This window comes from Odocoileus virginianus, chromosome 4 (assembly GCF_023699985.2).
Source record: "Odocoileus virginianus isolate 20LAN1187 ecotype Illinois chromosome 4, Ovbor_1.2, whole genome shotgun sequence".
Classification (NCBI taxonomy): Eukaryota; Metazoa; Chordata; class Mammalia; order Artiodactyla; family Cervidae; genus Odocoileus; species Odocoileus virginianus.
The window spans coordinates 12,825,059-12,850,591 of record NC_069677.1 but is presented as its reverse complement, the minus strand read 5'-3'; the positions used below and the strand labels follow the sequence as shown (position 1 = coordinate 12,850,591).

The following is a 25,533-nucleotide window of genomic DNA, read 5'->3' as shown; positions in this document are numbered from 1 at the left end:
TTACTTTGCCAACAAAGGTCCATCTAGTCAAAGCTGTGGTTTTTCCCAGTATTCATGTATGGATGTGAGAGTATAAAGAAAGCTGAGTGCCAAAGAATTGATGCTTTTGAACTGTGGTGTTGGAGAAGACTCTTGAGAGTCCCTTGGACAGCAAGGAGATCCAGCCAGTCCATCCTAAAGGAAATCAGTCCTGAATATTCATTGGAAGGACTGATGCTGAAGCTGAAACTCCAATACTTTGGCCACCTGATGCGAAGAGCTGACTCATTGGAAAAGAGCTGGGAAAGATTGAAGGTGGGAGGAGAAGGGGACGACAGAGGATGAGGTGGATGGCATTACCAACTCGATGGACATGAGTTTGAGCAAGCTCCGGGAGTTGGTGATAGACAGGGAAGCCTGGCATGCTGCAGTCCTTGGTTCTTAAAGAGTCAGACATGACTGAGCAACTGAACTGAACTGATGCTCATGATCTGGGCATATCATGGATATGTATAAGCTAGAGTTAAATATGATGCTAGCAAGCCCTTTAGACTGTGCCTTGGCTCAGCCGAGCCACTGCCAAAGTTATGTTCAAAGGGTTAAAAAAAGAAAAGTCTTAGTATGTCATCCTGTAGGTGTAGTAAGGATGCCAGCTTTTACAGAAACCCTAACCTATGTCCACAGCTCAGTCTTCTTGTGTTTTTTGATCTCCACTTCTCTTACGAGGATTGGAGCTTTCTACCCAAAATTACTATGCTGTAAGCAGGTTTTTATTTCTCATTGGTATATTTGTTTCTCATATTTGCTTTTAAAAGTCTAATTGCTACTGGTTCAGTTGTTTATCTTGCTTATAAAGACACTGTTTAGTAACAGTACAAATTAAATATGCCTGAGGTTGAATCAACAGTGACCAGCATAGGTTTATAAATTTTGCTCTCCTATCATAGTACTTAGAGCTTCTCAGATGGCACTAGTGGTAAAGAACTTCAAGAGATGCATGATATGCAAGTTCAAGCCCTGGGTTGGGAAGATCCCTGGAGTAGGAAATGGCAACCCACTCCAGTATTCTTGCCTGGAAAATTCCATGGAGAGAGGGGCCTTGTGGGCTACAGTCCATAGGGTTGCAAAGAGTTGGACACGACTTAGCACACATGCATGCATCATTGTACTTGGAATTTGTAAACACTTCATTTTCCAACATAAGATAATGACAAACACAACTTCGACTTACTTTCTATAGAATCTGTATCTTGATTATCCTTTCCTTTTGTCACAAAAGAAAGAGAATTTTTCATAATAGGTATTGATTTCTTCACAGCATCCTTCATGTTATCTTTGCTTTTTCGGATCCTTCTGGACTTAAGGATCTCTTAGAGATTTAAGAAGTTTATAATTGGCTTTACCTGTTGTGTTCCATTACTCACATATCACTGCCTAAACCCTTCATATGTGGGAGCCCTTCTCTTGAGCAAGCCTTTCCCCATACCACCGTTGCTGCTGAGAACTTGAAAATTGCATTCCAAGAACAAAAAGATTTTCTAACTCTGTCTTGTTTCCCCTTCCCTCAAATAAAGCATTTGTTATCTTTAAGCAGTCTTTGTTCCTTGTAGTGAGCAATAGGATACAGGATTGCAGTCTGTCTGCTGCAGCCTCCTTTTATCGTATTTCATATGACAACTGATACCAGACAGGATGGCATCAGGGACAACTTAGATAATTTATGTGAAGGAGTAGGAGCCGTTCGAAGTCATGAATGTGGACAGTTTTAACTCTTTGACCAAATTCTTTTCTTACTCTAATATTAAAGCTCTGCAGTTGATCCTCATTATATTCTAATCTGAGTTACCAACTTTTCCTTTCCTTCATACCCAGTATAGTCATATTTTATGCACTGTTACTATATTTTATTATATCAAACTGTATTTTCAATTAAAGTACTGTCCAAAGTTTCAGAAATATTACATTTAAATGCCACCTTATGACTGCTTATTTTCAGTAACTCTTATATATATGATTCCACTGAACCGTATTTTTGAAGGCTCCTGAGTTTAACTTCCTTAGTTTCCTCAGTATATTGATAGTTAGTCTGATTTCGTATGTATATCCAGTTGGTTAATCAGGACCAATTTCACCAAAGATTTATCTTCTTTCTTTAAAAAATGAGTATTTCATATACATAATGACTTCCTAGCAAAATGTGTTTAAACTAACATACTAAGTAACGTAACAGCTATTAAACTCAATGTAAGATAATATTATTATCAAGAATAAGTAATGTTGAATTATTTCACATTCTCCGTGCCTCAGCATGTGATGGTTTTTGCAAAATACAATATGTTCTTTGCTGTCTTACATTATGCTGCCTTGTCAAAAAGTACTTTTTTACTTTGCCTGGGTTATATGACTCAAAACTTTATATTTTTCTTTAAGTTGTTGTGTTACTATTATCATTAGAGTATGTATTAAAAGTTTGTTATTTTTATTTTCATCTGTTTTCTGGAGGAAGAAACCTTATTGCAACATACACAGTTGCAGCTTCATAGTAATGCACTATTCTGATTTCTTAGTCTGTTTTTCAAATGTGGACAAACACAGAAACACAGAGATAATTTATTTTATTTTTGGCTGCTCTTGCTTTTCGTTGCTGTGCCTGAGGCCTTCTCTAGTTGCGGGTGTGTGGGCTTCCCATTGTGGTGCCTTCCTTTGTTGCAGAGCATGGACTCTGGGGTACGTGGGCTTCAATAGTTGCATCATATGGGCTTAGTTTACCTGCAGCATGTGGAATCTTCCCAGACCAGGGATCAAACCTGTGTCCCCTTCATTGGCAGATGGATTCCCAACCACAGGTCCACCAGGTAAGTCCAGAAAGAAATATTTTTCGGTCTCACCTCAGGCCTGTAGTATCTGAAATTCTGGGAACCAGGTCTTGCAAGCCTTCCAGGTCCATCTAATGCATGCTAAAGTTTGATAGCCCTTGCCATGGAATATAGAAAATCTCAAGGTAATTATATAATTATTTTTGTAACTTCATTTTTAATAGCACAAACTAAAGAATTTATCTAAATTCTAAAGCTCCAATTTTGAGGGGCCAGTACTTTAAAATCTTCATGGTTACAACTTTGCAGTGGAAGCCCTAGTACATTGCTTGCTGCTAATAAAACCTTTGTTTTATCATTCCCTCCACCATGCGTGTGTGCTCAGTCATTTCAGTCATGTCCAATCCTTTGGTACCCCATGGACTTTAGCCCACCAGGCTTCTCTGTGGGTTTACCCTGGCAAGAATAGTGGAGCAGGTTGCCATTTCCTCCTCCAAAGATAATCTTCCCAACCCGGGATCAAACCTGCATCTCCTGCATCAGCAGGTGGATTCTTTCCCATTGAGCTGTCAGGGAAGCCCTCCCTCCACCATACTTTGTTTTTAAAAACTGGAAAACTGCCTTTTACTTTTTAGGAACCATTGAGTAGTGGAGGGAGAGTAAAGGTTTGATAATAGTATAAAACATTTTATTAAAAGTTTTATTAAATACTTCTTAAAAATGGTAATAATCCCCTTCTCCAACACCCTTCCCCTCAACATAAAGGAATAGAAATTCCAGTAGATACTGAAAAAGCAGGCCAGGGAGCATGAGTAAGAAAAGTAGCCCCTTTCTCTTCCCATTGTAATTTTCAGCCTTCCTGTTTTAAGATGCAAAAGAAAATCCAGTCCAGTGACATACCAGAGTATAAGTATATTGTAGTTATTTAACCTGTAATCCCTGTGGATCTTAAAGGTAATACTTAGTGAAAGTCTCTGAAGAAGCAGTTTGATGATGCTGTATGATGTTAATATTACATGATATCTCTTTATAAATCCTGATTTTTCACTAGAATAATGGCATTGACTATTAATCATATATCTGTTTTTCAGCATTTTAAAACAGTTTTTAATGTAATAGTGTTTGATGTGAGTGTGTTTATGCATAGGCTTTGAATTTGGAGAAATCTAGGTTTGAATTTCGATTCAGTCACTTACTAACTTTGTGTGACCTATAGGCAATGTTTCCTAACCTTCCTAATGGCAGTTTCCTCATTTGCCTGAAGGACATTTTGTTGGATTAAATAAGATTGTAGCTATATGAAACAACAAGTGTTCTAGTGCTTATATGTGCCCAGCAAAAGATAGCTTCCTTTCTTTTCCCTTTTCCTTTATTTCCCCTGCTTAATTCAGTGCTGTGTCTATTTAGTAAAAATGTATTTTGTGCCTGTGTCTCAGGCACTGTTCCAGGCATGGATGTAGGTTTTTTTTCTTTTTTTTTTTTTTTTAAATAAATTGGGAGAGCTTTTTGAAGCATGGTTTTTGAATCTAACATAAACTAACTCCAGTTTGTTACAAAAGGTTTTCAATTTTTCAGTCATATTTTCCATTTCATTATGGAGTCTTTTAAGGGCTTCCTTGGTGGCTCACTGGTAAAGAATCCACCTGCCAGTGCAGGAGATGTGGGTTCCATTGCTGGGTCAGGAAGATCACCTGAGAAAGAAATGGCTACCCACTCTAGTATTCTTGCATGGGAATTCCCATGGACAGAGGAGCCTGGTGGGCTACAGTCCATGGGGTCACAAAAGAGTCAGACATGACTTAGCTGCTGAAGAATATTGAGTCATAACATACATGTAACAGGATTAAATTGATACATTGTACTGCCATGGTTTTAAATGGACATATACCCCCATTGTACTGACAGAAGATAAAGATAGTTGGTTACTACTGGTAATTGGTATGATCTTTTCCCAGAGTATTTTGTTGAAGTCATTTTTGTAACGTATGATTTAGTTTCCTTTTGTTTGTACTTTAAAAGTTTCATTTTACTTGGAATTTTTGGATTATCACTTTTAAGGATTTCTTTTAAAATTTTGGAGAAATTCTTTAGTTGTCTTTAAATTTTATATTACTTAGAGTAAGAAGCTGTCAAATAAAAATATTTTTGACTGTGGAGTTTCATCATTAATAATGCCTTACATTTTTAAAATGCCTTTTTCAAAGAACAGAGTTCTCATGCTTTTTTATTACACAGTTTTTACATTTCACTTATGCTAGTTCTGCATATGTCACCAACAAAACAAGATTAGAACCCAGGTCTCCAAAGATAATTCTCTTAGCTAAATTAAATTAAGAGTTTTAAGTTTGATTTAACTTTTCACTCCTCTTGTTAAATTTCTTTAATATTTTTATCATAGCCAAGCTTTAGAAACATGTACCAAAATTTTGTCAGCCTACATGCATTTTTCAGCATCCTACACTTCTAGGATATGTAGAAAACATACTTGGGAGGGGAAGTTATTTTTCAAAATCATTCTGTATATATCATTGCTTTTCCTGGGTTAAATATGTGTAAAGGGGTAAAACATGGAATGTGGGCCTTCTTAGACTCTAGCGTCCTTGATAGCTTTTCCGTAAGACTTTTTTTTTCCTTTGGTTTATTACACACTCAGTTCCAAACGTTGACTGCCCTGGGGCCTGGTGCGTCCTCCAGACAGTGGACAGAGGGTGGAAAGAAGGGCTGGAAAAAATGCAGTGTTTCATGATGTTACAGAAATGAGACCTTTACTCTGGCAATAGGAATTCACATTTCAAAAGCTAATGATTGTCAAGCTGATCTAAAAAATTTTATGAGAATGCCGACATAGTTGCTGCTTTTTTAAAACTTGGCCCTTTGTAAAACAAAATTTGTTTTTTTCTAAATAGCCTTCCATATCAATAAGGAAAGCGTATAACTATTTTTGAGTTAGTTCTCTTCTTTAAGACGTGTTGTGAGACAACATTCTAAGCTGGAGGAAAAAAGGGGGGCAACTATAGCATAGCTTAAATGAAATGAAATGCAATTTAAAAAATCCATTTACCTAGATTTAGTTGTGTGGAAGATCGATGGCATTGCTTACATTTTCAAATCTTGTAAATAACTAGTCTCAAAGTTAAGTACTATTTGAAGCCTCTTGAGGTAATAAAAAAAAAGTCTCAGAAAGTTGCTGGAAACATCTCGTGTTAAGTTGTGAAGGAATAATGATCAACAAAAGCATTTACATAAAATCAGTATCTAGCAATTTTACACATCCTATAAAATAAGTGTTTGGGTTTTGAACAAAATTTGAACATTTAAGTATAAACAGTGAAACCAAATTGCCATCCAGTAGGAGCCTAGGAAACTTTGGTCATCATTAGTGAGCTAGAATATATAAGATTACCAATATGATATTTAACAACTACCTTGGGACTCCTCAGTTAATTGCTTTTATAGAATGACTGAGTTGCAGAATAAAAAGGTTGTTTGAGGATCACTTTGTCTTCGTCCTTTTGCTGAATAAAATAACCTGTTTTTTTTTTCTTTTTTTTACCAGTAAATCCTCAATTTGATTTAACAATTACACTATGAAGAATCATTTCTGGAAAACTGATTAACAATTAAAGTAGGGTAATGATAATACATTTGGCCATAATTTAAATTCTGCATGCATTTTAGAAAGAATTTTATAGGAATGGTATGTTTTAAACAAGTACTTACTCGTGCTTTTAAATATAAATTTAGACCACACACTTAAAAAAAAAGTCAACTACATGTTCAAATTAAATACCAAGCCAGTAAAGGAATTCCATTATGAAAGAAGGCTGATGATATAATCACAAGTACTGACAGAAATTAACCCCACTCTAGCAAATTATAAATTCAAAGTTGAAATCCTTTTCTTACACTGAAATTGTCAAAAATTTTTGAATAAACGGTCAGCTGAATATTTTCATTTTATAGTATTTGTTGAGGATGTGATATAACTAATAAGACATTTCTGTGAAATTAAGTATAAAGATGAGACTAGAAGTAGGTTTAAACATTTCATTAGAGATTAAAAAACAAAGCCCATACACTTAAAAAATATTAGCAGTTTATTACAAATTCTTCCCTTTCTCACCTGTACTAGTAACAAGATACTGATATCAGTATTTTAACCTGGACACGTGGTCAGTCTTTATATCAGCAATGACCAAAAAAAAAAAGGCATTAATCTTTTTTTTTAACTTAAAAAAATTTTAATTGAAGTATGGATAATTTACAGTAGTGTTAGTTTCAAGTATACAGCAAAGTGAATCCATTACACATACATACACATGTATTCTTTTTTAGTTCTTTTCCATTATAAGTTACTACAAGACATTGAGTATAGTCCTTGTGCTATATGGTAGGAAAACAAGTTACTTTTAACAATTTATTTTTCTAATAACATGTTTCTATGTTAAAAAGATTTGACAGTGCATTCATTTAATGTGATGATTTTAATTTTAACCAACAAATTAAGCAACAAATTAAACCTTACCGTAAAGAAATTCTTTATAGTGTCATGACCAGATTTCCTAATTTCAGGGAAGGCCACAATGAATTGGCCAGACACGTTACAGTTAAAGATTGTTGTGACAAGATTATAATAAATTTGTTCAAAAAGTTAGTAAAGTTTTAACTTGTAAGGTACTAAAGAGAAATATAAAAAGATGTCATTGTATCATCTAAAAATTTTGATCATAGTCTATGCTTTTAATTTTCTAACTGATCAAAACCAACATCTGCCTCATAATGAACACATTTTGGCATCTCTGTAGATGCTGCTATGTGAAAGTAAAAATAGGGAAAATAAGTTGTGATAGTCACATTCGTAACTTTCAAAGAAAATTATGTATTTCCTGAATTAGTCATATCAAGTAGTCATCATTCCGTATGAATTCCAGCATTATAAATGAAAGTAAGATATTAATGGAATTTCTCCACTTATTTCTTTTTTTTTTTTTTCCTCCACTTATTTCTAACAGTCTACTCTGACATCATTGCTGATTATCAGCATCCCTGTTGTCAGATTGCTAGGCCCTTCTAGTTCACTTTTTTTTAGTTAACATTGTTTTTGACTTTGGGGATTGTGAGTTACAGAGACTGAATCTCATTAAAGTATTTGCTTCACTCAGAAGTCAGATAGGTGAATAGCAATCCCTCTTAATAGTTATGTGTGTTAATTGCTTAGTTGTGTCCGACTCTTTGCGACCCACCAGGCTCCTTTGTCCGTGGGATTCTCCAGGCAAGAATACTGGAGCGGGTAGCCATTTCCTTCTCCAGGGGATCTTCCCTACCCAGGGATTGAACCCAGGTCTCCCACCTTGCAGGCATGTTCTTTACATCTGAGCCACCAGGGAAGTCTACCTCTCTAAATTTTTTTCCCATTTCACTATGACACCAGTCATGGTTGTCTGAATTTTTATACAGTACTCTAATGCAGAAATTAAACTTAGCATCAGGTTGAGCTTTTGAAATTTTTTCAGTCCTTGAAGTTGTTGCTATATACCCTATACACTTCCCTTATTTTCTTCGTCTAAGCAATCGAGATTTCTTAAAGGTCCTTGCTTTCTGAAAAGGAATAGTAATCTTATGACAGACCATTTGTCTTTCCTTTCTGCCTCTGCAGTGCTTGGGCAGTAGTCAAAGTCCTGACTCCACTAGTCCTCTGACATCACACTAGCAGGAAAGTGGCGGGTACCTCATTACTGCTGATAACAGGTTGAAGTCCAGGCTCCCCATAAATGTCTCCACTGATCCCACATGGTGGGGAGTGGAGCCCTGTTACCTTCTAGTGGGTGTAAAAGTCTCAGCTTCTTTCTAGCCTCTTTCATACCATGCCAATGGGCACAATGGTTGGGAGAGCCAATGAAATGCTAAGTTACAGTCCTGCAAGGGTGGAAGTTTAGGCTCCCTATTTAACCTTTGCTCCTTGCATGGTATGTGAGGCCAGTTTTTTCTGAGGTGTTTGGCTGGAGTAGTTACTGTCTGAAAGTTTTCTGTCTTGTTAAGTTGCCCCTTTCCTGCTCCTTTGGCTAGAGAAAGCAGGCTTTTGTTGGTTAGCTGTTTTGTTTTGTCTCTGTCCATTGGTGTTTCTGGTTGCCAACTTGAAGATGTCTTCTCCAAGTGTAGGATATATGAGGCAAAAAGAAAATCCAGGGAACTGATCACCATGTCACTTCTTGGATCTCAAAACCCTTAGTTGTCTTGTTTTAACCCTTTTGAATCTTACGTTTGTTTTAGATATAATGACCAGTTTTTAGTTTAGGAATAGGGAAAAATGCATCTGCTCTTTCTTACAGGAAGCATAAGTCACTAATTGGTATTTAAAATTATAAATTCACTAAATTTAATAAAAAAATAAAATTAAAAACAATTTTTAAAGAATATTCATACATATATAAATAAGACTTGATGAAAAGACTAGAAAATATTCTCATTTCAACTTCTCTGGGTTGTATGATTTTATTAATACCTAAAATAAAATTATTTTTATTGCACTCAAAATTTTCATGTCAATCTCATAGTAGTTGAAAGCATAGAGGAAATAACTATATAGAGTATTTTTTAGATTTAAAATTTTAGAGCAAATTTAAAGAGGGTGTTTAAAAAGTGTAACAAAACTTTTGTCAGTCATCACAGTATCTTCATTTAATGGTCAACTGTTTATGTTCTTTCTCCTTGGTATTGGTTAGCCTGTGGGAAGCACCCCAAACAGTATCATTGTGGCTTGTTAAATAGTTACCAAATAAATGATATTTTAAGTTATGACTTTTACATAATTCTTTATGGTCTTGATCTTCCTTAAGAATTTTAGTTTATATTTTGTACTTAACAGTTTCATATTGAATGTGTATTTTAGAAATGTATAATAATTTGTTTTATCTTTTACTGTTAAAGGATATTATCTCTATAATATTCTTCTGAAATTTATATAGTAGTGTTAAAATTCTCTTATACTGAATATTTGTCATAATCTCAGCCCATTTTAACATTTGCAGCAGTGACAGTTCTCACAAAAAGTGATAGTACTGTATATGTGGATATTGCATAATAGGCTTTATTTGGTAAGGATGATGTCATTGCATGGGATGGGCTGAAAGGGTTACTGTAAGAGCATAAGACTTCTGACTGCCAGCATTTCTTAATAAATACCATACAGTTGAAAACATTAATTTGTGTTTGGATTGGAATGAACCTAGGTTTTCCTGGCTTACTTTTTGAGATTTAAAGAAATAAGTTCTGTTATAATTACAAAGCTGAATAGAATGAAATATTAAATCCTTTGTTTCCCCTGGGAAAGAGAAATGGAGTTAGGAAGGAAGGAAAAAGCTAATAAACGATTTACATTTTTTGCTATATAGGTGTGAAACTAACTTTCTGAGATTTGGCATTACAGAATACTTTAAATTTTTGTTTCTTTAATTTCTGCATTATTTAGTTTATTGCTGAGGTGTAAGATAGGGTTTTTAGAAAAGTCCGTAATTTTGAAGGAAAATTTTTAAGAGACACATCACTAAAAAGAGACAGATTACATTCATTATTTACTTTGAGTACTATGCATTTTTATTGTAATAAAATATATGTAACACAATTTATCATTTAAATCATTTTTAAGTGTATTGTTTGGTGGCATTGAATATATTCACATTGTTGTGCAACCATCACCACTATATCCATCTCCATAACTTTTTTTTTTATTGAAGGATAATTGTTTTACAGAATTTTGTTGTTTTCTGTTAAACTTCAACATGAATCAGCCATAGATATACATATATCCCCTCTCTTTTGAACCTCCCTCCCATCTCCGTCCCCCACCCACCCCTCTAGATTGATACAGAACCCCTGTTTTGAGTTTCCTGAGCCATACAGCAAATTCCTATTGGCTGTCTATTTTACATATGACATGACATCTCCATAATTTTTTCATCATCTAAGACTTCAATTATGTTTATTAAACAGTATCTCTCCATTACCTCTTCCCCTTACCCTCTTAGTTCAGTTCAGCTCAGTTGTGTCCAACTCTTTGCGACCCCATGAACCACAGCATGCCCGGCCTCTCTGTCCATTACCAACTCCCAGAGTTTACCCAAACTCATGTCCACTGAGTCAGTGATGGACCATCCAACCATCTCATCCTCTGTTGTCTCCTTCTCCTCCTGCCTTCAATCTTTCCCAACATTGGGGTCTTTTCAAAAGAGTCAGCTTTTCACATCAGATGGCCAAAATATTGGAGTTTCAGCTTCAACATCAGTCTTTCCAATGAACACCAGGACTGAGCTCCTTTAGGATGGACTGGTTGGATCTCCTTGCAGTCCAAGAGACTCTCAAGAGTCTTCTCCAACACCACAGTTCAAAAGCATCAATTCTTCGGCACTCAGCTTTCTTTATAGTCCAACTCTCACATCCATACATGACTACAGGAAAAACCATAGCCTTGACTAGACGGACCTTTGTTGACAAAGTAATGTCTCTGCTTTTTAATATGCTGTCTAGGTTGGTCATAACTTTCCTTCCAAGGAATAAGCATCTTTTGATTTCATGGCTGCAGTCACCATCTGCAGTGATTTTGGAGCCCCCAAAAATAAAGTCAGGCACTATTTCCATTGTTTCCCCATCTATTTGCCATAAAGTGATGGGACCAGATGCCATGATCTTAGTTTTCTGAATGTGGAGCTTTAAGCCAACTTTTTCACTCTCCTCTTTCACTTTGATCAAGAGGCTTTTTAGTTCTTCTTCACTTTCTGCCATAAGGGTGGTGTCATCTGCATATCTGAGGTTATTGATATTTCTCCCAGCAATCTTGATTCTAGCTTGTGCTTCATCCAGCCCAGCATTTCTCATGATGTACACTCCAGTGGTCATGTATGGATGTGAGAGTTGGACTATAAAGAAAGCTGAGTGCAGAAGAATTGATGCTTTTGAACTGTGGTGTCGGAGAAGACTCTTGAGAGTCCCTTGGACAAAAGGAGATCCAACCAGTCCATCCTAAAGGAGCTCAGTCCTGGGTGTTCATTGGAAGGACTGATGTTGAAGCTGAAACTCCAATATTTTGGCCACCTGATGCGAAGAGCTGACTCATTTGAAAAGACCCTGATGCTGGGAAAGATTGAGGGCAGGAAGAAAAGGGGATGACAGAGGATGAGATGGTTGGATGGCATCACCAATTCAATGGACATGGGTTTGGGTGAACTCTGGGAGTTGGTAATGGACAGGGAGGCTTGGTGTGCTGCAGTTCATGGGCTCGCAAAGGTCAGACACAACTGAGAGACTGAACTGGAACTGGAACTGGAACTCTGCATATAAGTTAAATAAGCAGGGTGACAATGTACAGCCTTGATGTACTCCTTTTCCTGTTTGGAGCCAATCTGTTGTTCCATGTCCAGTTCTCACTGTTGCTTCCTGACCTGCATACAGGTTTCTCAAGAGGCAGGTCAGGTGGTCTGGTATTCCCATCTCTTTTAAGAATTTTCCACAGTTTATTGTGATCCATACAGTCAAAGGCTTTGCCATAGTCAATAAAGCAGAAAAATGTTTTTCTGGAACTCTCTTGCTTTTCCCCCCGGTAACCATTCTATTTTCTCTCTCTATGAATTTGAGTATTCCAGTTATGTATGGAGTCATACAGTACTTATCCTTTGTCTCTGGCTTGTTTCTGGAGATGGAAATGACAACTCACTGCAGTGTTCTTGCCTGGAGAATCTTGGGGGCAGAGGAGTCTGGTGGGCTGCTGTCAATGGGGTCGCACAGAGTTGGACACGACTGAAGCAACTTAGCTGCAGTAGCAGCTGGCTTGTTTCACTTAGCACAGTGTTTTCAAGGTTCATTCATTTTGTAGCATGTACTAGAATATCATTACCTTATAAGGCTGAATAGTATTTTGTTGTATACATATATCACATTTTGTTTATCCATTCATTTATTGGTGGACATTTGGATTGTTCATTTGGGTTGTTTCCATCTTTTATTTCTATTGTGAATAATGCCACCATAATTTTGGTAGGTAAATACTTGTTCAAGACCCTGCTGTTAGTTCTTTTGGGTGTGTACTCAGAAATTAATTGTTGGATCATAAACATAATTTCATGTTTAATTTTGTTGAAGAACTGCTTTAATTACACCATTTTACATTCTCACCAGCAATGCTCAAGGATTCCATTATTCCATATTCTGACCAACTCTTGTTATCTTCTGGCCTTTGATTTTTTTTTTTTTCCAGTCAATATAATTTTATTTCACGGACAGAGACAAATGACTGGTTTATTTGGGCGAGGAAACATTAAAGATTAAATGCTTCCAGCAACCAGTTTCTGGGTCTCCAAGCACAAATGACTGATCGCATTTGGTTATTTTAAAGGCTACTCAGAAATAAAATGAGAGTAGTTAGAGAGATCTTCCCTGGTATAGAGAGTATTTGGTTCATAGCAATAGCTATGTGTAGGGCTTCCCTGGTAGCTCAACTGGTAAAAAATCCACCTGCCAATACAGGAGACCTGGGTTCGATCCCTGGTTGGGAAGGTCCCCTGGAGAAGGGAAAGGCTACCCACTCCAGTGTTCTGGCCTGGAGAATTCTGTGGACTGTATAGTCCATGGGCTTGCAGAGAGTCGGACACGACTGAGTGGCTTTCATTTCACATACTTCAGTGGCTATGTGCACTGGGCATTTTCTATTATACAAACTTCTCTGTTTGAGATCTCCCTCAGAGAGCAGAAATAAACAACCCAACATCACCTTGGAACTTTGAGAGCTGAAACCATCTTGGAACTTCAAAAGGTGTCACTTCAGAAATGGAGGAGTGGGGGGTGGTATGCTCAGGAGCAAGTGCAGCTGAACAGATCCCCCAGAGCCTAGGACTTTCCCTCACATTTTCATGGTTTCACATTGCTTACAATTCTCATCAGTGAGAAACTAATTTGATTAACTATACCAAAGCCTCTTATAAGGATCACAAACACCTCTGGGATGGTTAGTGTAATATCTGTCATTCAGAAACCTATGTATGTAACTGGGCAAGATTGCTTTTAAAAAATCTTTGGGACAATAAAGGATATTTTGTTTAAATTTCAAAACCATATTGCATGGGAAGAAATTAAGTATAAGTCCTGTTAGGAGCCCTTCCTCTCTGGTATGGGCTTCCATGGGGGCTCAGACAGTCAAGAATCTGCCTGCAATGCAGGAGCCTTGGGTTCAATCCCTGGATTAGGAAGATCCCCTGGAGGAGGGCATGGAAACCCACTCCAGTATTCTTGTCTGGGAAATCCCATGGGCCGAGGAGCCTGGTAGACTACGGTTCATGGAGTCGCAAAGAGTTGGACACGATTGAGTGATTGAGTCTCTCCGGCACTATGTAAGAATCCCAGGTAGCCACAGTCGCAAGGATTCTGATGAGCCTGGTTCTGAGCTCATCAGAACCATTTGTGATTATGTGGTTTTCTGCTGACCCTGGTATTCACTGCCTCAGCACCCAAATCAGCCACTGGGCACAACTATCAACCACTAGACCCCACCACCCCTGCACTCCTAGGTTCTTGAAGGCAGTTGTATTCAACACTGAGAGCTGGGTTCTCCCCCTCTTATTCAATTAACAGAGGCCTCACTCTCTATACAATCTTGCTATTAAAAAAAATCAGGATCTTGAAAATAAAAAGTCATTAACCTTCCCCTGAGCAAGTAAGGCTCTAGACCTTCAAGATATTACTCTTTTGAGCTCTTGCACTCTTCATTGCCCTGCTCTGTAACTAACAATTAGATTGAATTTCTCTAAGCTTCTTCCCTCATAGCTCAGTTGGTAAAGAATCCACCTGCAATGCAGGAGACCCTGGTTTGATTCCCGGGTTGGGAAGATCCCCTGGAGAAAGGACAGGCTACCGACTCCAGTATTCTTGGGCTTCCCTTGTGGCTCAGCAGGTAAAAATCTGCCCACAATGCGGGAGGCCTGGGTTCGCCCCCTGGGTTGGGAAGATCCGCTGGAGAAGTGAAAGGCTACCCACTCCAGTATTCTGGCCTGGAGAGTTCCATGGACTGTATAGTCCATGGGGTCACAAAGAGTCGGACACGACTGAGTGACTTTCACTTTCACTTTCTCTAAGCTTTGTGTCTTTCCTCTCAAATGCCACGGCCCCTCACAGGATGCAGAACACAGACACACCGCCGAAGTAGACTAGCACCACTCGGGTTACCTCTGGGCCTCCATTCTTTCATTTATGAAACGAACAGCCTTGCTGGATCAGCTGTCTAAAGGATTAGGTATCTAAAACTCCCTACCATGATATGAGTCTGATCCATATTGGTTCTGTAGCAGTATTTTTTTTTTTTTTAGCAAGATGTCTCAAGTTCTGAACTACTCACTTATGAAAAACTAGAAACAAATCCATTGTAATCTGGGTATCACTTGCAATGAGCAAGGGTCTTAGCACATTAACAGTGATTCAGAATCAACTTGTAGCACAAATTCTTTCTGGCACTCCTACTGAACTTTTTTTTTTTTTAAACAATTCATAAACTTTCCAAAGATTTGATTCATTTTAGATTTTTAAAATACTATTTAAATAAAATTTCTCCTTAATGAAGTGGTTATACATTACACATAATTCAGTACATTATCTCTTTCAGCTCCAGTAAGAAAACACCAGGAAAGTAATTTCGTTTCCTCTTCTGTATATAATGAATCTTTTCATGTTTCTTCTAGTTAATTTCTTAAAAAATTAAACCGAATGACAGCCTGAAACATTTTTCCCACATTCATCTGTGATGTTGTGTGGTTAATAGTCCAGTCTCACATTTGCCTGGGACCAGCTGTCAAAGATGGCACCATGGGGAATGTACTATAATTTTAAGACCCGTTGCAGAGTCACATATGTCCATAAATCTAAATTCACTAGAATGCTTATGGGAAGATAGTCATCACCAGATTTGAAAATAAATCCTTTATTGCTTTCATTTTGAACTTCACTCTTTACTTGACTCAAATTATCTTTATCAGATAATGGATGAGGGGCCCTCATAATGAGTGAACAAGTTTTTAGAAGCAATCTCATTTGCAAAACTTCTTAAAATTCTTGCCAGAGCCCATTTTGAACACAGCCAGTGCAATTATCTCCGTTCCCTTGAAGAGATATCTTCTTGACCTAGTCAAGTCCACATCTTGGATGAGTTTTTCAATACAGAAAAGTTTGAAGGAAAATATTGGGCATGTTCTACAAACCTCTCCGAGACTCTGGGATTTCATCTGTGGGCAGAAAATACTTTCATGTGGGAGAATTAGACAAGATACAAGGAAAAAAGGTGGTCAGTTTATTATTCCTTCAGCGTGAGTTCCTTCCTCCAGGCCTGGCCTTGGTATCGCCGTTTGGAATCGGCCACCGGCAGCCTCCTCTCGCTCACTGGCTTCCGCCTCACGGCCCTCCTCAGAGGCTGCTTTCCCTCCCTGTATCACCACAGTGGCCTAACGTCTCCAGTTCTTCACAGGGCCTCCTCGGGGTGGCTGAAGACCTCCTGGGGCTGGAATCACAGAGGCCTTGCTCTGGCCTCAGGACAGCCCCTCCTGTCAGCCTTCCGCCTGGCCCAGGGAGCTCAGTGTCCGCTCAGCGTGGGGCCAGTTTCCTCAGTCCCCTCAGGGTCTCTGCCATCCCTCCCATTCTCTCTCAGAGGACGACCTTTCCTCCCGTGACGCTAAAACGTGGAGGCTCTACGGCGTGCTCAACGCCTCAGCTCTCCTCTGCTGCCGCCCAGGCTCTGCGCCTCACTTACCTTGTGTTCTTCCACGTCTAGTACCTGCAGTCTTGCCCTCTTCACGGGCTTCTCCTCAGCCTATAAACCTGACCACGCCCTTCCGGCGCCAAAAGAACTCCCGTCAGTTGTGCCTTCTCCTTCAGCTGCCTATATTTCTCCTTCACTGGCAGTATTTCTGAGAGAGCATCCTGGCCTCACTGTCTTCTTTTCCCTCCAGCCTGGGTTCCGCTCCTGCCGCGTCGTCGCCGCCGCTCTGATTAAGGCGCGCGCTGACTAACTCGGGTCCTCGGAACGGTGCAGGGCCCTGGGGGTACAGTAGTGGACAGGCAGGCATGACCGCCGCCCTCATGGAACATGAAGGGTGGTGGGGGCATCTTCCAGGACTTCTGATCAAACAGTCACCGAGACAGGATTAGACACGCAAGAGATCGCTGGGTGAGGTGCCTGTGCAGGGTCAGGAGCTGGTGAGAGCTCCCGGCCACCGTCAGAGGAGAAGAGGAGGGAAGGGTTGGACGGGAGCAGTCACAGGCTGGAGCGAAGCTCCAAGAAAGTCTCAGCTGCGCTGCGCTGATGGGACCTCCCCGAGCAGGCTTCCTGTTGGAGAAACCGTGGAGCGGGGCTGGGTGGCCCTCCCACGCCCGCTGTGCTCAGCCATGAGGGCGAGCGGCCTGAGCGAAGCGTGGCTCCGTGCTCCTCCGAGCCGAACGGAGACGCCAGCAGGGACCACGTTCCTCACGCAGCCCGGAGACCTGCAGCTCCGCTTCCCGTCACCGCCAGGGTGCCGCAGACTCCTGGCCTTTGATTTTAATAATGGTCATCTTTATTGATATGAAGTGGTATCTTATTGTGGTTTTGATTTACATATCCTTAATCATTAGTGATGTTGAGTGTTTTTCCATGACCTTTTTGGCCATTTGGAAAAATGTCTGTTCAAATCCTGTGCCCATTTTTGAGTCAGTGATGGTATCTAACCATCTCATTCTCTGTCATCTCCTTCTCCTTTTGCCTTCAATCTTTCCCAGCATCAGGATCTTTTCCGGTAGTAAGTCATCTCTGCATCATGTAGCCAAAGTATTGGTGCTTCAGCTTCAGCATCCTTCCTTTCAGTGAATATTCAGGGTTGATTTCCTTTAGGATTGACTGGATTCCTGACTCAATGGAAATGAATTTGAGCAAACTCTGGGAGATAGTGAAGGACAAAGGAGCCTGGAGTGCTGCAGTCCATGAGGTTGCAAAGAGTTGGACACGACTTAGTGACAGAACAACACAACAACCATTTCTTAATTGGGTTGTTTGGTTTTGTTGAGTGTTAGGAGTGGATGTGTATGTGTGTGTGTGTATATATATATATATTCATTCTGGATGTTAACCTAGCATTGATTTTACCCATTTTATTTTTAATTCATGTTGAAGAGGGTTGGTGGTAGTGTGGGTATAATCTGACCTGGTCTGTGAGTATCTCTTCTACATTTCCACTACTGCTATTAAGGATCTTTTCATATGATTTCTTTCATGGATTTCCTTCATGATTTCCTTCCCACATTTAAAGATTAATTAATTACCTACCAAATAAACTTTGTTTATTCATAAATAATTTTCTAATTCTTAATTTAAAAATAGCTAATTAAAGAGTTGATCAGCATGAAATATCCAGTGTTGGCACACTGAATTATCTTAATTCTAGCAAATAAACTTGACCTTTTAATAAGTCAGATATTGTATTAGATGCAAGAGACACAAAGCTCTTGGTCTCAAGGAAGTTAAAATCTAATGGAGAATTACAGCACAGTGTGGTAATTGCTACATTAGAATAATGGAACACAGGGGGAGAATTTTTTGAGTGCCTAGACAAATCAAGGGAAGTAAAATGAGATTACGTTTGAGATGGCTCTTAAAGGAGGAGCAGAGTTTACCAGGGTATCAAGAATGAGGTGAGCTATGGAGTTCAATGTTACTTCCTTTGGGAGGGTTTCCCAAGGTTAAACATCACTGATATATATGACTCGGTATCTATGACTCTGAAAAGCTGGGAGGGAAGGAGAAGCAACCCTTGTGAATAAAAGGGAGAAATTAAGAACATTGTGAGCTGAGTAAACACCCTAAAAAATGTCTCACTATATATTTACATTTATGATAATAAGCAGTACCCAATAGCTAAAGCATCTGTTTTTTTGAGAGATTTGGTCCCTTTCTCTTGTGTGCTTTAGATAACCTCATGTATAAGAGCTGGAAACACTCTCAAGAACACTATATAGAAATGAATAAATACAAGTTATTTAAGTTTAAAATTAAAATATTTGTATTAATTGGTTCAACTGAATTTAAATTATTTTGGGTGTCATCCGGATAGGTGGTTCCTTTTAACAGGAATGTCACCACATTATTTCTTTCGATAGTTTACCTGAGAATAGGGAGAAAAATAGATGGACAGAGGTGAGCACAATATCAGACCTAGTGGGTCAAAGGAAATGATCTCAGGCACCTTATTATAAAAGTCAAACACTGATCTGCTCAGAAAAGGGAATTGCTTCCTGTAGCACTAGGAGGAATCAAGAATAGTGATTGTTAAGTTTGTACTGAAAGAAGGGGCAAAATTGAGCAGACTTCTTTAAGAGAAAAGAAGGAATTTATTGAACTAAACATTGAAACTCCTTAGATTATTAATAATTATTTCAAAATATTTAATTCATAAAAGTATTATAAACACGTTTTTATGTTACAAAGAATTAGGGTTTTTCCTTTTTGCACTAACTTATGAGAAACAATATCATGTTAGTAAAATAATTATACTTTTTTTTTTTTTAACATTGTGACCTTTAGAGTCTCAAACAGAAATAGGAAGTCATAAAGTTAGCTGGAAGGAAAATGCCATGTCAGTTAAATAAATGTTTCCCAAAAACTTTTTTAGGTTTAAAAAGCCATGTTACTATTGTCTTTGGACTCCAGGTTTGTCCCCTGAAAACAAGAATCAACTACTCTTCACTCATAAAATCATAAAGTTATTAAACAGTTAATTGGGAAATAGAGTTAGGAAAAAAGTACTTTTTAACATGTTTCTTGCCTGCCAAAAAGCAAAATAATTGAAAATATCAGTGAAAGTGTTAGGAAGATTATGAAGTCTTCTAGAAATCTGTTGTTGTGTAGTCGCTAAGTCATGTCCGACTCTTTGTGACCCTGTGGATTGTAGCCCGCCAGGCTCCTAGATGGTAATAAATGGGAGAACTAGGGAGGAAGTCTGGCTATGTTATATGTCTCATTTAAGATAATAGTTTACTCTGAATTTCATTGTTTTGGGGGCATGGCTTTGAAAACTTTATTGGCAGGCTTTGTGAAAGTGAAAGTCTCTCAGTTATCTCTGGCTCTTTGTGACCCCATGGACCATATAGCCTGGCAGGCCCTTCTGTCCATGGAATTCTCCAGGCCCGAATACTGTAGTGTGTAGCCTTTCCCTTCTCCAGGAGATCTTCCCAACCTAGGGACTGAACCCAGGTCTCCTGCATTGCAGGCAGATTCTTTACCATCTAAGCCGCCAGGGAAGCCCTCATTTAAGATAATAGTTTTATTCTAAATTGCTTTGATTTGGCTATGGCTTTGGAAACAGTTTATTGACAGGGTATGTAATGAGCCATATTTCAAGATGAAAATATTACAAGAATTCAATCACAATTTTAAGGATAATCTTTATAAACTCTGAGTTCATTTTCCAATATTGTATAAAACCAGAATCCATTCTAGGCAGAAGTTCATGTTCTTTACTTTGTGCGCAGAGAGTCTTTTAAGTTGGTTGCATTATCTGAAAAGGAAAAACATGTATTTGAATGATATCTAAAAATAAGTGAGGGGGGTAAAACTTAATTAGAAAATTGCGCGAATATATATATATATGTATGTGTGTAAGTATATTTATATATACACCCTTTCTCATCATTAAGATTTAAGATCAATACTTAGGTAATCCTTATTGTCATATATTTAACTTCAGTTAACATGTTTCAGTACCAGATAGCCACATGTATTTATGATGATTTAAATCTTTTAGATACCCTTTGTACCTGTCATGATACAGCAGCTTGTAGTTTCTTTAATCGTGCTGTCAGAGCAGAACTAGAGTGACGTTTTCTCTAGCCTTCAGTCGTAGTTTTTTCCCGTGCCCTCAAGCCTCCACTGACGGGCACTGGGAGGCCCCTTAGGGCCACTGCCTGCCGCCTCATTTTAAGCCAGTGTTTTGTTATAGCAGCACTCCACTTCCAGGTACCAATTTCTCTTTTGTTTTTCTATTGCCATATAATAGATCACTATAAAGCTGGATGGCTTACAAAAACAACCCAGCAACAATCATTAATTCTGAAACTTCCCTTGGACTTGGTGGTTTTCCCTTTTGTCCCCTACTCTGCAAATCTAACTTGCCACAAAAGTCTCTGTTATATGAGGGTGAAAAATAGCTGATTCTAGAACTGGGGCACAGAAGTTGCAAAATAAGCCTGGAACATCTTGCTGTGTCAGAATATAAGGAAATGCTAAAAAAAAAAAAAAGTGGCATATCAAAAAGATACAGGAGGACTTCCCTAGTGGTACGGTATATAGAAATCCGCCTCTCAATACAGGGGACATGGGTTCCATCTCTGGTCTCAGAAGATTTCACATGCCGTGGAACAGCTAATACCTGTGTGCCACAACTACTGAGCCCAATGTGCCTAGATCAAGTGAAGCCACCACAATGAAAGGTCTGTGCACCACAATGAAGAGTAGTCCCCACTCACCACAACTGGAGAAAGCCCATAGGCAGCAGCGAAGACCCAGTGCAACCAAAGATAAATAGGCAAACAAACTAAAAGATACAGGAGCTAGTGTAAAGGGGAGTTTTCATAATCAGTTCAGTTCAGTCACTCAGTCGTGTCTGATTCTTTGCGACCCCATGAACCCCAGCATGCCAGGCCAACTGCTGGAGTCCACCCAAACCCATGTCCATTGAGTCGGTGATGCCATCCAACCATCTCATCCTCTGTCGTCCCCTTCTCCTCCTACCCTCAATCTTTCCCAGCATCAGGGTCTTTTCAAATGAGTCAGCTCTTTGCATCAGGTGGCCATATCAGGTCTGGGTCACAACGGGTTATAACATTGAATAAAATGAAAATCCATGAGTTTAGGCAGCAAACAGATCAGTAAATGTACATCTTTTTTAAAAAATAGGGAGGTGTCATAAATTAAAAACATTTTATACTTCAAAATGGAAAAAAGTCCTAATGTCAATTTTTATATACCTAAGCCATTATTTTGTTTGCTTTATAATTTATTTATTTTTTTGGTTGCACTGGGTCTTTGTTACTGCATGCAGGCTTTTTCTAGTTGCAGAGAACAAGGGCTACTCATCGTTGTGGTACATTCTATTCTCATAGCAGTGGCTTCTTTTGTTGTGTGGCACAAGTTTTAGACACATGGGTTTCAGTAGTTGCAGCACACAGGCTCAGTAGTTGCAGCTCACGGGCTCTAGAATGTGGGCTCAGTAGTTGTGGCACACAGGTTTAGTTGCTCCATGCATATGGAATCTTCCTGGACCATGGTTTGAACACATGTCCCCTGCACTGTCAGGCATGTTGCTATCCACTATGCCACCTGGGAAGTCCACCCTCCTGAGTTGAGGCAGCATCTCTGACCAGGAAAGAGAAGGCTGCAGGTGGTCCAGGATGTGTGCATCTGCCTAAGTTTCTGTTCTTTGTTGATAGAAACAATAATGTGATCTGAAGGGCTCTCTTGATCATACACTTTCTGAATCACTTGATAAAAGTGCTAGAAAAGCCGTTCTTTCTGAGCGTCCCTGCTGCTGGCATCATCCAACTGAGGGTACTGGCCCTATGCATGCCTCTCTTCATTCCGTTTGGAATAATCAGCCACTTTCCACCATAATCCTTCAGTGCTTGGCATGTCTTCACCCTCCTTTAAGTAGGCCCCTTGGGGAGAGTAAGAAATTGACAGAAAAGGTTTATACGGCTTACTTTTTTAGCTACCAGATGTCTTCCATATTGTCTTCTGTGAAGTCTGACCAACGAAGACATCTTAAGTCCTGGCCCCAGTGTGCTTCCAGGGCTCTCTCAGGCTCCCTCTGTGTGCCCCTTCCATCCAGCTTCCTAAGCCACTCTTTTTTATGGTTGTAACCTATCTTAGCTTTTTTAAATTATAAATACCTATTTATGGTTTGATACACATAATAGTTTTTCCCTCAGGAGTTGGAATTTATTCATTTTATCTAAAACGTACTTCTTTGGGAATTATTTTCAGTCCAGGTTATGTAGTGTTTCTTAAAAACAAAAAAAATAAAGACAAAATTGTAATTTTGTCCTTTTTCAGTATATTAATTATGCCTTACCATAGATGAAGCTCTATAGATGGAAGACAGGATTCTTTCTTTCTTCTTATTCCACAGTTTTTGTTTCATTTATTTGGTCTTTTTTAAAAATAAATATTGAGTGCTATTATATGCTATGTACTGTGGCTCTACTAAGTGCCAACTTATACAGAGTTGAACAAACCAAACCTTTTCCCTACCCTTTAAATATTCACCATGTGAATCTAGAGTGATCATTCTTATGCACCCCCCTTTAATATTGACGATTCTCTTTACATTGTTTTAGACTTTTTTCTTTAATGTAGTATTTTTAAACTTGATTATTTGAGATGAGTTTAACTTTGAGGGTAACTTTTTTATAAATAAGGAAAATCAGCATTTCATTGCAAGCAAAATGTTTTAAAACTTTTTCCATTGAAATATTTCTTTTACTTATATGAAGCTTCCATAATACATTTTTTTAGCTAAAAGTTTTCTCATATTTTTTATCAGGCCAAAATAGGCTTTTTTTTGCTTTGCTCAACTGAATAATACATCCAAGAGCTGTGCCAGGGTGGTATAGTTGTCAGCTCATGTTAAGACCAAGGCCACATTCAGGATATGATATGTAGAAGTAACTTAATAGCTTAATTTGCAAAGTTGCTTATTATCCAGTTTGTGGCTTTTTACAATACTTGGCAAATCTCAACTGAGCTTGCAGTCTGGAAAACAGCCTACAACTGACTACATGACACAGAGATGGAAATTTAGAGGGCTCGTGGCAATAACTAGTCTTATCCATATGTGTGAAATCAAATTTACTCTGGTGATACAAAAATTTAGCAACCTCTCTTTATTTAACCTTACTGAAAGATAAGGAAACTGTTAAGCATTTTAATGTAAATCTTAAAATAAGTGTTTTCTACCTTTATGCTTTTTAAATTAAGTATACTGAAAGCAGTATTCTTTTTGGTGACCAAAAATCATAATTATTTTATCATATTCCGCTATATTTTATTGCATAGCGCAATACCATGTAATTGGTGAGGTGGTGGTATTTTTGCTGTATTGCTGTCAACCTTATGAAGATAGCTTTATGCGTGTGCCTCTTTGCATTTTACAGTATAATTACAGAAGTAATTTTCCATGCATTATTTGATTTGATTCTTAGAACAATCCTAAGAGGCAGTGACAGAAGAGATGAAGAAAAATGGTTGGGCTCACAGTTTATTTGGACCAAGAAATTGAGTATTTGTTGATAGGATTATATTGGGGGGCAAGGGAACAGAGAAAGGTGTCAAGATGCTTTCAGAATCCTGACTTAAGCAATTGGATAGACAAAAGCATCACATACTGAGAAAGGAAATACCGCAAAAGGAGTATATTTGCACATATGTAACATTTCAGTGGCATTGTATGTGAAGTTAGTCCTTAGAAGCTCAAGTCTTTTTTACCTCTGTGGAAATACATGAGGTAGTTTCAGAGCATTCAGTTTACATACAAACTCAGGACACTGACTATAAAATGAGAATTTCTTATATCAGTTTAGTTACCAAGTCAAATATGGTTAAAATTTTATTTCAGCCTTTATTTCCTTCTTTTGAACTTTAATGATTAATAAAATTGGAAATACTAGTAGTCTAGCTGAGACCTTTGCTGTTTTGAATACAATTGAGATTCTTACAGTAAGAAAGAAGGAAAGAGCATAGATACTCAAAGGGCAATGAACTACATCTTTCATAAATAACATGGCCCTTTAAAAAGTTTAGATATATTGAATGGGTCTCCTTGTTAGTTCCTCAGTCTTGTCCAACTCTTTGTGACCTTATGGACCATAGTCTACCAGGCTCCTCTGTCCATGGAATTTTCCAGGCAAGAATATTGGAATGGGTTGCCATTTCCTTCTCCAGGGGATCTTCCTGACCTAGAGATTGAACTGAGTCTTCCACATTGCAGGCATATTCTTTACCATCTGAGACACCAGGGAAGTGTATTGATTGGGTGATAATGTTAAATATAGAGTGATTTCAGTTAAAATATTAAGATTGTCAGACAATAAAAGAAAGAAAATCTACCTGTGGGTTGTTTATAAGAAACATGTTCAAAGTGTAATATTCCAGAAAGTTCGAAACTAAAGAATAGGAAAAAGTATTCTGTAGAAATACTGATTGTTAGTTTTCTGTGCTGTATAACAAATTATCACAAATCTAGCAGCTTAAGGAGCTTCATGGTTTCTTTGGATCAGAAGTCTAGGCACAGCTTAGCCTGGTCTACTGCAAGGTGTTGATCTAGATTGAGTTCTCTTCTTGAGATATGACTAGGGAAGAATCTGCTTCCACGCTCCCTCAGGTTGTTGGCAGAATTTATTTCCTTGCAACTGTAGAGTTTGCAGCAACTTACTTCTTCAAAGTTGGCAACGGAGATAGAATAGATTGGATAAGAGAGTCATAACCACAGGAATAGCATCACATCATCTTTGCAATATTCTATTGGTTAGGAGCAAGTTGATTACTTTTTAAGGCCCGCCTACACTCAAGTGGAGAAAGGGATATTATACAGGGTGTTAATAAGGATCATGGGAGTCACATTAACGTCAGTCCAACAGACCAACCAAAAGAAGAGATTTCAAAGCAAATAACTGTACTAGGAATAAAAGG

General features: G+C 38.4%; 1 protein-coding gene across 8 annotated transcripts in view; it reads left to right on the top strand.

Moving 5' to 3' along the window:
- Positions 1 to 25,533, top strand: part of LRCH3 (leucine rich repeats and calponin homology domain containing 3) — a 105,558-nt gene that overhangs the window by 16,676 nt on the left and 63,349 nt on the right. The window lies entirely within an intron of this gene.